The sequence below is a fragment of the Aegilops tauschii genome, chromosome 5, assembly GCF_002575655.3.
Source record: "Aegilops tauschii subsp. strangulata cultivar AL8/78 chromosome 5, Aet v6.0, whole genome shotgun sequence".
NCBI classification, from domain to species: domain Eukaryota; kingdom Viridiplantae; phylum Streptophyta; class Magnoliopsida; order Poales; family Poaceae; genus Aegilops; species Aegilops tauschii.
The window spans coordinates 298,024,886-298,041,058 of record NC_053039.3 but is presented as its reverse complement, the minus strand read 5'-3'; positions in this window follow the sequence as shown (position 1 = coordinate 298,041,058).

Genomic DNA, 16,173 nt, shown 5'->3' with positions numbered 1-16,173 from the left:
CGGCCTTGGTCGACGTGTGGCGGTTGATTGGACGTGGGCGTCTTCGCTTCCCCACGCTGCCTCGGCAACTGCCCGACTTGACAAGTCCCTGCGACATGCAAGGAAAAACCATCATTACCTGTGATCGTGGGGGGCACTGGTTGGCCTTCTCTCGCTATAAATGGGGAGGGGGCGAAGCCCCCGTCGCCCATCTCTTCCTATTCCACTTGCTTCTCCCCCTTTGCTCCATTGCCGCCACCAATGGAGCCCATCCGAAGCTTTTCTGCTGCGGAGAAGGGAAAGACTCCCCTCGACGGGCCGGTGCCGCTCCCGCCGAAGAAGAGGCCGGTCCACCGCCGCGACGTGGCGGCGATGCATGTGGTGACAAGGCCTTCGTGCGAGCGGCCTCCTCCCGGGTATCCTTTACCCATGTACGGCCAAGATGGGGGCTCAGGAGGGAGAGGTGACGAGCGTCGGCACGCGCGCCGCGGCCATGGTCGCCGTGCTGCGGTGGCGCGCGTTGCCGCCCCTGGAGTCCATGCCACAGACTCCTTGCGCGAGCTCGTGCTGTGGGCAGTGATGCCTCCGAGCACTTGGATCCGCTTCCCTTCCTTCTTCTCAGCCGAGATGCCGCCGAGGGGGCCCCTCGAGCTTTGGCTGCAGCACACCGACTGTGACACGCCGGCGACTGGAGCGGAGGTCGAGGCCATCTCTTCGGGGAAGATCTTCATGACCCGAGGCTGGGGTGAGGTCGCCCGAGTTTGTCGTGCGGAGGGCGCCCTCGCGATCCACTTCGTGTACGACGGTGCATCCATGCTGTCCTTCAAGGTCTTTGATGCAGAAGGCCGCCATCTGGAGTGTTGCCCCAGGCGGAGTCATCAGGCTGGCGCCGCAGCTGGGGCAGGGTCTGCTGCCCGCGTTACCAGCGGCTCCTCTGGAAGCAGCGGCGACACTTGGGAGTCCAGTGATTCTCCCGAGCTCTACGAGACCCCGGAGACAAGCGACGACAGCTGCGTGCCCCCAAGCTCCCGCCGAGCCCGGAGCAGGGCTGCAGCATTAGGCCGCCGCCGCCACTGATCTGGATGAGGTTGGCACCGGCCTCTGGTGGCCCACTATTGATGATGGCGTCATCCATAGGGGCACGTGTAGATAGGATTCCCCGAAGTACTTGCCTTTTGCTCCCTGAGGAATCAAGAAGTACCCCGTGGGGGCGTGTAAAGGGTTTGTAATATCTTTTGTCAATATCGTCTTTATTATGAACTTGCGCGAGGTCGAATCCTGCTTCAGCTCGGTCTCCCCTTTCCAACCTCGCGACGACTTGGTGCTCTACGCTGACAGGTCCCGGTCCCCAGGCAGGCTGCAGCCTTCGCTGGTATGCCAGCTCGCGTGCCGTGGTCAAGGCTAGGAGGTGAGCGGCCCGAGGTCCAGTAAGAGTCCCTGAGGCGCGATGCTCAGGAGGTCCCCTTTAGCGCTCAAGCAGTCATCGAGAGGCGAGAAAGGGGGTGATGTTGCCGCAGTAGGGCTGCGGCTGGCGTGGTTCTTAGTCCTTAGTGGTTTAGCCAACCCGGGCACAAGACTTATCTTGACGGTGCGAAGTCGATTCCTCGTGATGTGCCAGATTCATGCGTAGGTGTCCGCAACATAGCTAGGTCAGGCCCATACGAGCCTCCCCTCTTCTCCACGCTCTCCTTTGTGCCCTACGTACTCAGGTCCCGGCCCTCGAGCGAGCTCAACCGCCGCTGGTATGCCAGGTCGCGTGCCGTGGTCAAGGCCAGGGGTGAGGGCTGGAGAGCCAGTAAGAGCTCTTGAGTCGCGATGCTTAGGAGCCCCCCTTTTAACATGCAGGCAGATTGCACGGGGGAAGAGGGAGCTCGCGGTGCCGCCTGCCGTCATCCTCAGGAGATTCCTGCAAGCAAGCACAAGGAGAGACACAGTTTGCCATTATGGTTGCCAGTCTGCCGCCGGTCGCTCCGCGAGGAGATGAAGGCACTGAGGGCCTAGTGAGGTGATGTGCGCGGGGCGAGCCGCGGGCCAGAGCTCGACCGCTCAGGTTTGTCGACGTTGCAGGGACGGACCCGAGCACAAACGTCATGCCAGTGTGAGTAGCCCCCATGGCGGGTGAGAATCAAGCAGGTGATAGTCATAGGTAGATTAAGCATGGAAAGCAAATTGGCTCGAGTAAATGCAGTGAAGATACATGCCACTGGGACAGGCCCGAGCAGCTCGGGGATGATGCAGCCCGAGGGGCGCCCCCAGGAAGGTAAGTTAAAGACATGAAAAGGGATACATGCCACAGGGATGGACCCACGTGGCCTGGGAATGATGTAGCCCGGGGGGCGCTCCCAGCTAAATAAACTTGGAAAATGTCACCTGGTTCTGTTGCTGAAGGGATGTTGGGGCAGCTGAAGGTACGCGGCGAAGGGATCGCTCCTCACGAGCCACCAGGGCCCTGAGCCTCGGGAGGCTTTGGGAGTCCAGGCGGTTCCTTGAGGACCGTCTCCATCTCTGTCAGGACGGTGTGATGCTTGGCCTCCTGAGTTGCCAGGGCGCGCTGCAAGTTGCGCTGATAGGCGGACGCCACGCTCGGCAGGCCAAAAGGCATGCGAACGTAGCTGTGTGGTGGGCCCTCGCAGCGTCCCACGCGCGAAGGCCAGAAGAGCTCCTGAGATGCGGCCCTGTTGAGCCCTGGGACATCGATGCAGACGCGCAGCCCGGCATCCTCGCCTGGATGGGGAGCTGCGCTTGGTGAGCGGCGGCCGCCGCGCATGGCCCTTGCGTCCTGCAGTTCCTGAGTGGTCTTGGTGATGAACTCCTGAGCGGTGGGCGCTCCTCGCCCTATGTCCTCTTGAGGAAGACGTGTCACGAAGCATGCCTCCAACTGGTGCCCGAGCGCCTCCCTCGTGATGTTGGCAAGGTCTGAGGCCCTCCAGAAGAGAGCCCCCGAGCCCTGCCCGAGAAGGGTGCCGGGCGCGCCTTCCTATGCGATGGAGGGAGGCGCCCCAGGTGCGGGCGCCGATCCGGTCGTGGCGCCGCTTGAGGCGCCGCTTGCCTGAGGCCCTGCACGGAGCAGCTGCTTCTTCTTCTTGGGGTGGCCTCAGGAGGGCACTCACCCTTGCTGTCGGGGTCGTCGATTGCTGCAGCTTGGAAGGCACGCTCGAGGGAGCACACCGCGTCTCTTTCTTTGCACGGGACTGTGATGATTCCGCTGCTTCCTGGCATCTTGAGGACATTGTAGCTGTGATGGGTCACCGCCATGAACTTGGCCAGGGCTGGATACCCGAGGATCGCATTGTATGGCAGACGGATGTGGGCGACGTCGAAGTCGATGAGCTCAGTGCGGTAGTTGTTGCGCTGTCCAAAGGTGATGGGGAGGCGGACCTGCCCGATCGGGTAGTGGAGCCATCGGTAACTCCTGAGAAAGGCTTGGTGGGCTGAAGCTGATCATACGGCACTTGGAGGTTGTCGAACGTGTCGACGGACAGGACGTTGAGCCCTGCGCCGCCATCGATGAGACTCTTGGTAACTTGCATGTTGCTAATGACTGGTGAACAGAGCATCGGGAGGGCGCCAGCGGTAGTCGCGCACTTGAGCTGATCTGCCGAGCTGAACGTGCTGAGCAGACGCATGGCCTCGAGCTTGGGGAGGACTGCATTCACCTCACGAGCAAACTGTTTGAAGATACGCTGCGACGCTGGGGCTTGAGCTCCGCCCAAGATGCAGGTGATAGCACGCGGCTCCTGAAAGCCCCCAACCCCCTCGTCTTGATGGTGGTCGTCATTCCTTCTTGGTGGTGGCGGTAGTGGAGGAAGACCGGTGTTGCCCTGAGGACGATCCTCACGAGGCTGGTCCTCCAGGCGCCCTCGCGTGGCTGATCCTGCCAGCGGTCCTCACGAGGCCGGTCGCGCCACTCCTAGCGCGGGCCACGGTCATCCCAGCGTCCGCCACCATGTCCTCCTCCTCGGCCGTATCCCCGGTCGTTGCGCTTGGGGCGTCGACCGAAGCGTCCTTCTCGAACGGCTCTGAGCTCTTGACAGTCGCTGGTGTTGTGGCTATGCAGGTTATGGAAGGCGCAGAACGGCTGGCTGCTCTTGGATGACTCGGGCTGGTCTCTGCCGCGCTTGGTGTCTGGCTCCGCCGCGAGCACGGCTGCTCCCTTGCGCTTCACATCCTTGGCCTTGGCTTCCTTCTCCTTCGGGTCCGCAGCCGGGAGCTCGAGGAGGGAGAGGCGCCCCTCCTCAGCTCTTGCGCACTTGGTCGCCAGGTTGAACAGCTCCAGAGACGTGCACAGCTCCTCGTGGATGGCGAGCTCCTCCTTCATCTTGACGTCGCGGACGCCATCAGAGAACGTGGAGATGATGGCCTCATCCGTCACCTTGGGGATCTTGAGGTGAACGTTGTTGAAGCGCTGGATGTACTTCTGGAGGGTCTCTCCTGGTTCTTGCTTGACGCGGCGTAGGTCATCCGCAGCCGGTGGGCGGTCGCGAGTGCCCTGGAAGTTGGCAACGAAACAGTCGCGCATCTCGTTCCAGGAGGAGATCGAGCCTGGAGGCAAGTTCGGGAGCCAGGAGCGGGCACCATCCTTGAGAGCCATGGGGAACCAGTTCGCCATGACTTTCTCGTCGCCGTTGGCCGCCTCGATGCTCAGCTTGTAGAGCTGCAGGAACTCCGCGGGGTCGGGGTGCCGTCGTAGCGAGGGAGCAGATCCGGCTTGAACTTGCCCGGCCAGGTGACGCTACATAGCTCAGGGGTGAAGGCGCGGCAGCCTGCCGTGGTCACCGGGGCTCTGCGCTGGTGGAGAACTTGTCCTGGATGGGGTCCACGCACCGCCACCGCAGGCGGCACGCGGTCTTGCCGTGGTGGCGCAGGGAGCGCGGGGGCGTTTTCTCGCGGCCGAGGGACTTCTTGGCAGCTTCTTTCTTCTTGCACGAGCGCCATACGCAGCAGGTCATGCCGTGGGGCCGCGCGCCTTGGCGCCAAGACTCTGTCTTGGGGCAGAGGTGGTGGAGGCGCTCCATGGGCCACACCGCCCGCGGCTGGCGGAGGGCGAGGCAGCGAGAGCGACGGCGCAGGGGAGCCCCCTGCGGCGCTGACAAGCTCGGTGATGCGGTTGAGCCAGTCCTCATAGAGGTCGTCGATGGGGCGGTAGCGCAGGAGCTCGCGCGCCATGCACAGAGCGGCCTGCGCGTCCACGGGAGCACGACGAGCGTCGGATGATGAACCGACCGGGGTCAGTGATGGAGTGGCGGTGCGGCCGTCCCGCCGCAACGAGGGGTGCAGCGAGGATGCTTGCTGCTCGTTCCCCGCCGGGCCGGTGGCGGCGTTGGCGGCAGGCGACGGAGAACGACGGGGTGGCCCGCCGACGGGAGCCGTCTGAGCAACGCGGGTGGCGAGGGCAGCCCGGCGCTCAGCGCGAGCGCGGCGAGCGTCCGCCATGGAGACGATGAAGCAACGGGACGCAGAGCGACGGAAGGGAAGCTTCGGCGCACCCCTACCTGGCGCGCCAAATGTCAGATCACAGGTTCCGGCAAAACCCTCAAGGTTCGAACACTGGGGTGCGCACGAAGATCTCCCCCTACCGATCCACGTCCTAGCTTCGCTAAGATCTCAAGGACTAACTCGACGAACTCGCAACACAATGGACACAAGATTTAGACTAGTTCGGGCCACCGTTGTGGTGTAATACCCTACTCCGGTGTGGTGGTGGTGGATTGCCTCTTGGGCTGAGGATAAACAGTACAAGGGGAAGAACAGCCTCCTGAGGCGAGGCGCTCTTGTGCTTGGTGGGTGTGAGGATGAACTGAATGAGTTCGAGACCAGTTGCCTCCTATTGTGGTGGCTAATCCTATTTATAGAGGCCCTGGTCCTCTCCCCAAATATTGAGTGGGAAGGGAGCCAACAATGGCCAATTTGAAAGGGGACAGCTAGTACAGCTTATCCTGACAAAAGTAGTCTTCGCCTGCAAAAGGCTCTAGTGGTGACGCCGCCTTGGGCTCCATGGTGACCTCCGTCTTGCCGTCTTGCTGGTCTTGGTCTCATTACACTGATATGGAAACCTTTGCTTGATGCCTCGGTACTCCGCGCCTGCACTTGCTTCCTTAGCACCAAAGAGGAAACAAGGACACTATGCGCACTGGCGCCGGCCTGGCGCCCGCCTGGCACCCGCCTGGTCTCGGTCGTCATGGCTCACATCACGAGAACCTCGCGAGGTTTGCCTTGCCTTGATCTCTCCGCCCCTCGCGAGCCAACCTGATGAGGCCGCTCCCGAAGGGGTCTTGTGTCATCCGCCTCACGAGGCTTGGCCCCTCGCGAGGGTCTTGAGTGCTTGTTGGTGAAGATGGGTCGTACGGGCCCGCTTGCAGAGCCACGCCGTGGGCCGCAGGCAGGCAAGTCTGGGGACCCCCGTTCCCAGAACGCCGACAGTATTATTTTCAATAAGTCATTAGCTCGATCCATTGTGCCGAAGAACGAACTTTTAGCCATCTTACCCATCAGGCATGGTTCGCAAGTATCAAATTATTCATAATCAAGTGATTCCAAAAGTCCATCCGCATGGAGTTCCTTCATGCACTTTACACCAATATGACCTAAACGGCAGTGCCACAAGTATGTTGCATTATCATTATCAACTTTGCGTCTTTTGGCATCAATATTATGAATATGTGTATCACTACGATCGAGATTCAACAAGAATAGACCATTCATCAAAGGTGCATGACCATAAAAGATATTACTCATATTAATAGAACAACCATTATTCTCTGACTTAAATGAATATCCGTCTAGCATTAAGCAAGATCCAGATATAATGTTCATGCTCAACGCTGGCACCAAATAACAATTATTGAGGTCTAAAACTAACCCCGAAGGTAGATGTAGAGGTAGCGTGCCGACGGCGATCACATCGACCTTGGAACCAGTCCCAACGCGCATCGTCACCTCGTCCTTAGCCAACCTCTACAAATCCCTACTTCCCTCTGCGAAGGGCCTTTCTTTTACTTTATGCAATTTTTATTTTTGAATTTGAGTCTCCATCTTCTCTTATAAAAGCACCAACTAGGAGGCAATATGATCGTACTTGAGTATTGGGTGTAGTTAATATGCGAGTGTGTTTCATGAATGGATCAATGGTTGAGCATATTGGGCTAGGGATAACTTATTTTAGCGTTGATATTTTGAAAGTCATGGTTTCTTGTTGATATGCTTGAGTATTTAAATTATCATGTCAAAACTAGATTATTGCTTTGAATCACATAAAAGTCCAAATGTCCATGCTATAAAGAAAAGATTGTGATATGACATGTTAGGCAGCATTCCACATCAAAAATTCTGTTTTTATCACTTACCTACTCAAGGACGAGTAGGAGTTAAGCTTGGGGACGCTCATACGTCTCCAACATATATATAATTTTTTATTGTTCCATGCTGTTATATTATCAATCTTGGATGTTTTATAATCATTTTATATCATTTTTTGGTACTAACCTATTGACAAAGTGCCAAGTGCCAGTTGCTGTTTTCTGCATGTTTTTCACATCGTGGGAAATCAATACCAAATGGAGTCCAAATGCAACGAAACTTCACGCAGAATTTTTTTGGACCAAAAGACACCTAATGAGCACTGGCTATGCCTGGGGGTGCTCCGAGGAGAGCACAACCCACCAGGGTGCGCCAGGAGGCCCAGGCGCGCCCTGGTGGGTTGTGCACACCTTGGGTGCCCCCCGGATTGCCTCTTTGCTCTATAAATACACCAATATTCCCAAAACCCTAGGGGAGTCGACGAAATGTTGATCCAGCCGCCGCAGAGTCTAGAACCACCAGATCCAATCTAGACACCATCTCGGATGGGGTTCACCACCTCCATTGGTGCCTCTCCAATGATGCGTGAGTAGTTCTTTGTAGACCTCCGGGTCCGTAGTTAGTAGCTAGATGGCTTCCTCTCTCTCGCTGAATTCTCAATACAATGGTCTCTTGGAGATCCATATGATGTAACTCTTTTTGCTATGTGTTTGTTGGGATCTCATGAACTTTGAGTTTATGATCAGTTATATCTTTTTATATCCATGAAAGTATTTGAGTTTCTTTGATCTCTTATATGCATGATCTCTTATAGCCTCGTATTTCTTCTCTGATATTTGGGTTTTGTTTGGCCAACTTGATCTATTTATCTTCAAAGGGAAGAGGTGCTTTGTAGTGGGTTCGATCTTACGGTGCTTGATCCCAGTGACAGAAGGGGAACCGACACGTATGTATCATTGCTACTAAGGATAAAATGATGGGGTCTATTTCTACATAGATAGATCTTGTCTACATCATGTCATCGTTCTTATTGCATTACTCTGTTTTTCCATGAACTTAATACACTAGATGCATGTTGGATAGCGGTCGATGTGTGGGGTAATAGTCGTAGATGCAGGCAGGAGTCGGTCTAATAATCTTGGACGTGATGCCTATATAATGATCATTGCTTGGATATCATCATGATTATTTGAAGTTCTATCAATTGCCCAACAGTAGTTTGTTCACCCACCGTTTGCTATTTTTCTCGAGAGAAGCCACTAGTGAAACCTACGGCCCCCGGGTCTCTTTCTCATTTATTTGCCTTTGCGATCTACTTTTCCTTTGCATTTATTTTCAGATCTATTAAACCAAAAATACTTTGCTGCATTTTATTTTATTTGCGATCTATCTATTCAATCTATTACAACTTTATCCCATCCACGCACCAATTTGAGGCGTCCTTACCAGAAAGGGATTGACAACCCCTTTAACACGTCGGGTTGCGAGTGGTTGTTATTTGTGTGCAGGGGTTGTTTACGTTGTGTTGCTTGGTTCTCCTACTGGTTCGATAACCTTGGTTTCATCACTGAGGGAAATACCTACCGTCATTGTATTGCATCATCCCTTCCTCTTTGGGGAAATACCGACGTAGTCCTAGCCGGCATCAAAAGGAATTTTTGGCGCCGTTGCCGGGGAGGATCAAGTCAAGATAGTCTCCCGGCCACGCACCATTTCTGGCACTGTTGCCAGGGAGGATCTTCAACATACACCAGGTTCCTAATCACAAATCTCATCTCCTCGCAATTTACATTATTTTCCATTTGCCTCTCGTTTTCTTCTTCCCCACTTCACAAAAGTTTGCCCTTTTATTTGCTTTCTTTTTCGTTTGCCTTTTTCTCGTTGGATCTTATGTTTGCTTATGTTGCCATGTGTCTTCTATTTGCTTGCTAAAAACTAATAATATGGATACTCATCCACTTGCTAATCGTTTTAAAAGATCCAATCATGATGAACCAATTTCTAGTGAGTTGAGTGCACTAGATTATCTTTATGAAGTTTTGCTTGAGATTCATGAATCTGAAGATTGTGATGAAGAAATTTATGAAGTGATTCATGATAGCTCCTTGAATGAAAAGCATGATTGCAATGATTTTACTATAAATTCTATTAATGTCAATTGTGCTAATAATATGCAAAACCCCAAGCTTGGGGATGTTAGTTTTGCTATGTCCACTACTTGTTGCAATGATCATGATTGGGGTGATAATGATTTTTATGATCTTGAAAATTTATTTAAGCCTCATGATCACTATGTTTGCGATAATATTGATAGTGGGTTTGGAAGAGTGTCAACTCTAGGTAAAAATAATCCCACATATTTGGACAATGTTCATTCTTATGAATTTTTCGATAAAAGTGGGATTGGAGAGGTCATGACTTTATTTGATGGTATTCCCACTATTTTGGAAGAGTGTCAGCTTTGCATGCATGTGGATCATGAAGAGAAAATTTTATATAATAGTTATATTGTTGAATTTGATTATGATCCTACATGTAATTATTACGAGAGAGGAAAATGTGGTTGTAGGAATTTTCAGGTCACTAAATTACCTCTCGTTATGTTGAGATTGCTATTGTTTTCTTCCATGCATATGCTAGATATTTATTGTCTTGATAATTTGTTTGCCTATAAGATGCCTATGCATAGGAAGTATTTTAGACTTAAATGTGTTTGTCTCATGATTTCTGATGCTCTCTTTGCGTTTCAATTATTATCTTTCATGTGAGCATCAATGAAATCTTATGCCTAGCTAGGGTCGTGAAACAATAGCGCTTGTTGGGAGGCAACCCAACGAATAAAATTTATTTTTGCTTTTTGCTTTCTGTTCTTGAGTGTTTGCACAATTACGCTACTGTTATGATTGTGTTTTTTGTGTTTTAATTAGTGTTTGTGCCAAGTAAAGCCTTTAGGATCTCCTTGGGTGATAGTTGTTTGATCTTGCTGAAAACAGAAACTTTTGCGCTCACGAAAACAATTCTTATTTTTAACCACAGCATGATAAAATACCAATTTTTTGCAGTAGATTAATACACAAATTACCCAGGTCGTCCTGATTGTTCAGAATTTTTAGAGTTCCAGAAGTAATTGAACAAATCAGATTGCTACAAACTGTTTTGTTTTGACAGATTGTGTTTTCTTTGCGTTGTGTGCTTATTTTGATGGCTCTATGGTTTTCTTTGATGAGTTTTTGCCATAGAAAAGTTGGAATACAGTAGATATAATGCAAAAATAAAATATGAATTGGTTTGGTATAGTACTTATGGTAGTGATTTGTTTTTCTTACACTAACAGATCTCACGAAGGTTTTGTTGAGTTTTGTGTGATTGAAGTTTTCAAGTTTTGGGTTATCTTACGATGGATGAAGGAATAAGGAGTAAAAAGAGCCTAAGCTTGGGGATGCCCAGGCATCCCAAGCTATTATCCAAAAATGAGCAAACAACTGAGCTTGGGGATGCCCCCAAGTGGCATCCCCTCTTTCTTCTAACGACCATCGGTATTTTACTCAAAACTATATTTTTATTCGTCACATACTATGTGGTTTGCTTGGAGCGTTGTCGGTGTACAAAAGTAGGGGCCTTTCTGTACCCCTTTTACTTGTGCACGGGCAATCGTAGCCACACCTGCGGCCATGCTTGGCGGGGCACAAGAAGCAAAGGTACGAGACTGCCAAGGCAGCACTCAAGCCAGAGGCATGAAGAGCGAAGGGGCAAGACGGGCTTCCCCCGACAACACCCTTGCCGGGGCGGCCTACATAGCCCCGGCAAGAGCCTTGCCGGGGCGACTTGCCCAGCACCAGTAAGGCCGCCACCCTTGAGCCTGAGAGCTCTGATACCATCGACAACGTCGAGACCAAGACTCAGGGGCGCCCACGTGGTGGCATGCAGATCTTTGTGAAGACCAAAGGCCTGCGAGTCTAGATAAGAACCAGAAGACGGAGACCCCTGGCAAGATCCTTGCCGGGGACGGCCGAAGACCCCCGGCAGGATCCTTGCCGGGGACGCCCGCGAGACCCCGGTAAGACCCTTGTCGGGGGCATCTGCAGGGCCATGGCTAGGCCCGCACCCACCAACGTTTCGCTGCCCCGCATCCGTTCTGACGCGGCAACCAGCCCGGCAACTAGGCAAGCGCCTGCGTGGCAGCATGCAGCTTCTGGTAGAACTAGTCAAGCACCTGCGTGGTGGCATGCAGATCTTCGTGAAGACCCTGTCACCGCACCAGCACAGCAACCAGCCAGCCAGCGTGGCGTTGCATGCCTCGTCATCTTGGACGCGCGTCGAAGCAAGGCGAGGCGGCGACGGACGGGACGAGCTCTGTTGCTGCCTTCGATAAAGCAAGAGGGCACGTAGGCAGCGCATTAAATGTGTTTGTCCTGCGGTGTCAGGCGATAAACTTGTACATTGTAGATACTTTCCACCTCCTATGTGCCAGGCGACCCCTTTGACATATAAAAGGAGGCCCGAGGCGTACTGTGGAAGGATTTGGACTTTCTGGACTGGCCACGCATAGTAGCTAGTCCAAGAACTGAAGAACACCAAATAAACACAGATAAACAGGACTAGGGTTTTACGCACCGTTTACGGCTCGAACCTGGGTAAAAATCCCCTCGCGCTGATCGATAGACCTGCTCTTTGCGCAGCTCCACGCCCCCGCCAACCGTAGAAGGGATTCCCTGGGATCCCATAGGTGTTGTTTCCCCGACATCTTTGGCGCGCCAGGTAGGGGGCGCTGAGGCTGTGAAAATCTGGTCTAAAAGTTAGTGCATCGACTTCATCATCGCCATGGCCCCCAAGAAGAAGGGGATCACAGCGATCGGATCGTTTGGAGCTGGACAGCCCATACCAGCGCGGGCAGGCGACGGGGCAGCCACGGATGGTGGCAGAGGCGTGGCCCATGAGCATCCACGACACTCTAGCAATCGGAGCCAGGCGAGCGGTGTCGTTCGTGTCCAAGACGACGAGCCACACGCCGCTGGGTCCAAGGGCGGGGCCGTGCTGCCAACGGGCGGGGCGACGACCTCCAGGACGCCCCAGCCGGCGCCCGCGTCGCGGTCTTCCCAGGCCGCGCATGACAAGCAACGCCGCGATGTCGGTGCCCCCGGGCGCCGCCGCGAGAAGAGCCCTTTGCGTCACTCCCGAGATGCATCGGGCCAGCATGCGCGCCCGGACGCTGGCGGAAATGGCGGGCGACCGCGAGACCGTGATAGAGATCCTTCTAACGTGGTTATAAGTCGGAGCGCGTCATGGTCCACGCAGCTTTCGCCGCAACCCACGCCAGCGGAAGCATTGGCGCGCGTGCAACTACTCCTCGACTTCCCTCCTGCTGCGGAGAAGCTCGACGAGTGGAGAGCCACCATTCGGAGCCTCATCAGCTTCGCCAATAAAGATGAACCGCGACCAGCGGGACCATCGTGACGGCGCTTTGTCGAGCCGGTGCATGCCGGTGGTGGAAGGACCGGAGACGCTGCGACCACGGTGCACTCTCCCCCCCCCCCCACGCCAACAACAGCACCCGCTGGCTCATCGGGTCGACGCCCGCGACAACATTTCCACTGAGTCGTCCGACCCGCAAGCCCACTGTGACCAACGTCAAGTTCTTCGGGAGTGAGCTCAGGAAAACGCTCGGACCACTATAGAGCGGCGGCGGGAAGCGCGCCATCGGTCAGGTAGGCATGCGGGGCCCACTATGGACCGCCCAGCGCCGGGGGGTTCCGGTGACCTACCTTACGAGGTGGGTTCTCCAGCCTTTACCGGTGAGCTGCGGCAGTTCCAGTGGCCCACCCACCGCACATTCAAGCCTGAGGTCGGAGAAAAGTACAACGGCAAGACTCACCCATCGGAGTTCCTCAGCATCTACACTATCGTGATGCAAGCTGCCGGGGCTCGCGACGACAAGGTGCTTGCCAACTACTTCCCGTTGGCACTTAAGCCCAACGTCATGTCATGGTTGATGCACCTGCCGGTGGATTCCATTTCTTCTTGGTCGGATCTGTGCCACGAGTTTGTTGGCGCCTTTACCGGAGGCCACCAAGCTCCTAGCCAGGCAAGTGATTTGCATGTCATCCCCCAGAAGGACGGCGAAACCATGCGCAAGTACATACAAAGGTTCAGCCGTGTGCAGTACAACATCCCAGATGTTCATCCCGCCGCCGTCATCAGTCCATTCCATCAGAATGTGCACAACCGCAAGATGCGTGAAGAGCTGGCGATGAACAAGGTTTAGGATGTAGCCGAGCTTTATGTTCTGGTCGATAGGTGTGCTTGGGTTGAAGAAGGGAGGGAGTACCCCGGCGAAGATACCGGCGCGGAAACCGACTCCACAGACGAAGACATCGTTGCCCCGGCAAAGAAGGGTCGACGCTGCAATAGGAAGCGTAAGGGCAAGACCGTGCTTGCCGTCGAGGGATCCGGCGACCCCGGCGCCGCCAAGAAGGCCAAGGCTGACGACCCCGGAAAGGAAGTTGTCGGGTGCGCCGCCTGCTGGGCCTTGGCGGCTGCCGACGAGCCAGGAGGCTCCGACAAGTAGTACTGCAAGATCCATCGCACCAAGGGCCATGACCTCCAGAATTGTCGGCGGGTTGAGCTGCTTGCAGAGAAGCAGAAAGCTGCGTATGAGAGGTGCGATAAGGAGAAGGGACAGGATGGTGCTGAGGCGTCCGGCAAGAAGCGTGGCGGTCGAGGAGGCCGCCGCGACAAAGATAATCAACCAGAGAGGCCCGCTCGGGGCCGCGACAAGAAGGAGGGAGACGATGATCATGATGAGGACGACGAGTCCGGCGAGCACGAGTTCCATAAAGCTACGGAGTCCATGTGCGTCGACGGTGGTGCCACGTTGCACACCTCTCATCGCCAATTAAAACAGTGGGCGCGTGAGGTCACTGCGGCGGAGCCATCATTCGATGCCCAGAGGCCACTGAAGTGGTCCAGCATGCCTATCATTTTTTACACTGAGGATCACCCTGATCGCACAACTGCGGTCGGGTGTTTGCCGTTGTTGGTTTCACCGTCAATACGCAACCTCAAGGTGATGAAAGTGCTAGTTGATGGTGGGGCCGGTCTGAACTTGATCTCGCCCGCCGTGATCGAGCGGCTACAAATCCCCGATGGAGATCTCGAGGAGATGGGCACGTTTCAAGGGGTCAACCCGGGGAGGAGTCAGCCGAAGGGTAAGATCACGTTGCCCGTTACATTTGGGGGCGAGCTGAACCATAGGACGGAGAAGATTGTTTTTGATGTTGCCAAGATCCCCTTGCTCTATAATGGGATCCTCGGCCGCCCAGCGCTGGCCAAGTTTATGGCGGCATCACATTACGCCTACAACACGTTGAAGATGCCCAGACCAATGAGCATCATCACCGTCCCCTCCGATAGGAAAGATGCGCTCATCTACGCCGACCAGCTTTACCGGGAGGCAGTTGCAGCGGCTTTTGTTCCCGATGCTGAGACCCCAGGAGGGAAGAAAACAAGAAAGGCCTCTGCCCTGCCGGCAAGGCCCCTTCCGGCAAGACTTCTGACCCCGGCAAGGACTCCTGCACCCCCTCCAGCAAACGCGCCTCTTCGGAGCGTCGCGTTCCTGTTGGGGACGTGCCAGAGAGCTCCACCAGTGGGAGCAAGAGGTCCAAGGCGGCCCCACCAGAAACCAAGAAGGTCCCCGTCAGGGAGGATGGCATGGGTGGAGCTTTTACCATAAGCTCCACCCTTGATAGCAAATAGGAAAGTGTGCTCGTCGCCTTCCTGCCGGCGAATGTCGACGTGTTTGCATGGCAAGCATCCGACATCCCTGGCGTTCCCAGGGAGGTGATTGAGCACCACCTTGCTTTCTATCCCCATGTGTCGGGTGGTTGGTGCGACATATGCCAAGGGATGGCTTATCATTGTGGGAGCCAATAGAACGTCGCCGGTGCCTGGAAACGGGATGAGGCGAAGACATGCACGCCGGCGAATCTTACCCAGGTTCGGGGCTCTCCGAGGAGATAACACCCCTAGTCCTGCTCTGCGGGGTCTCCGCATGATCACTAGATCGATAAAGAGTAGCTACAATCGCTCCTAGAGCTGTTGGGATCAAGGGAGAAGAAGAACAAGGCTAGCTCTTGCTTCTCTCTATCTATGGTGTGTGTGTGTGTGCTATGCTTGGAAGCCAAACATGCAGAGATGCCAACCCTTTGCATGGGTGCTCCGGGGGGTTTATATAGGCCTACCCCTCGGGGGTACAATGGTAATCCAACTGGGAACTGGCCCCAGCCGTCAGTGTCTACGCCCGCCGGCTCCTCCGCCGGCTGCTGGGTCCCGCCGGCTGCTGGGTCCCGCCGGCTGCCGGGTCCCGCCGGCTGCCGGCTACTTGGTCGACAGGCCGGCCCCACCGCCTAGGGTCTTGTCGGCGGCTGCTTACTGTAGCCGCGCCTCTGATGATGAGGGCTTTGTCGAGGCAAGCGTGGCTACAGTGATCCGCATCGGGGGCTATCATTGTAGCCTCACCTCGTCTTGTCTCCTTAATGGGGCTCCTGCTTCGAGGAAGGGAGTCGCCGGCTTCTGGAGGCCGGCTATGCTCCTGGCCGACTAGGAAAAGCCGGGCCGCCTTCACGCCTCTCTCTGGCTGGAGGGGCCCGCAGTCCTTGGGCCGTTCAGGAGGGGGTCGTGGATGACGTCGTGGCTGGCGTGGCTACAGTGCCGGGCCGCACGGGAGACATCCCTCCCGTACGGCCCCCTGTTGCCATGCCCGCCTCGGGCTTCGGGGGTCGTGGGCCGCACTGTGGCCATGCCCCGTCAGGTCGTCGTTATGTAGGAGTGGTTGTGGTCTTGGCCGGCTTCTAGGAGTCGGCGTCCTTCTTGGCCGGCTTCTTGGAGCCGGCGAGGCTGGGT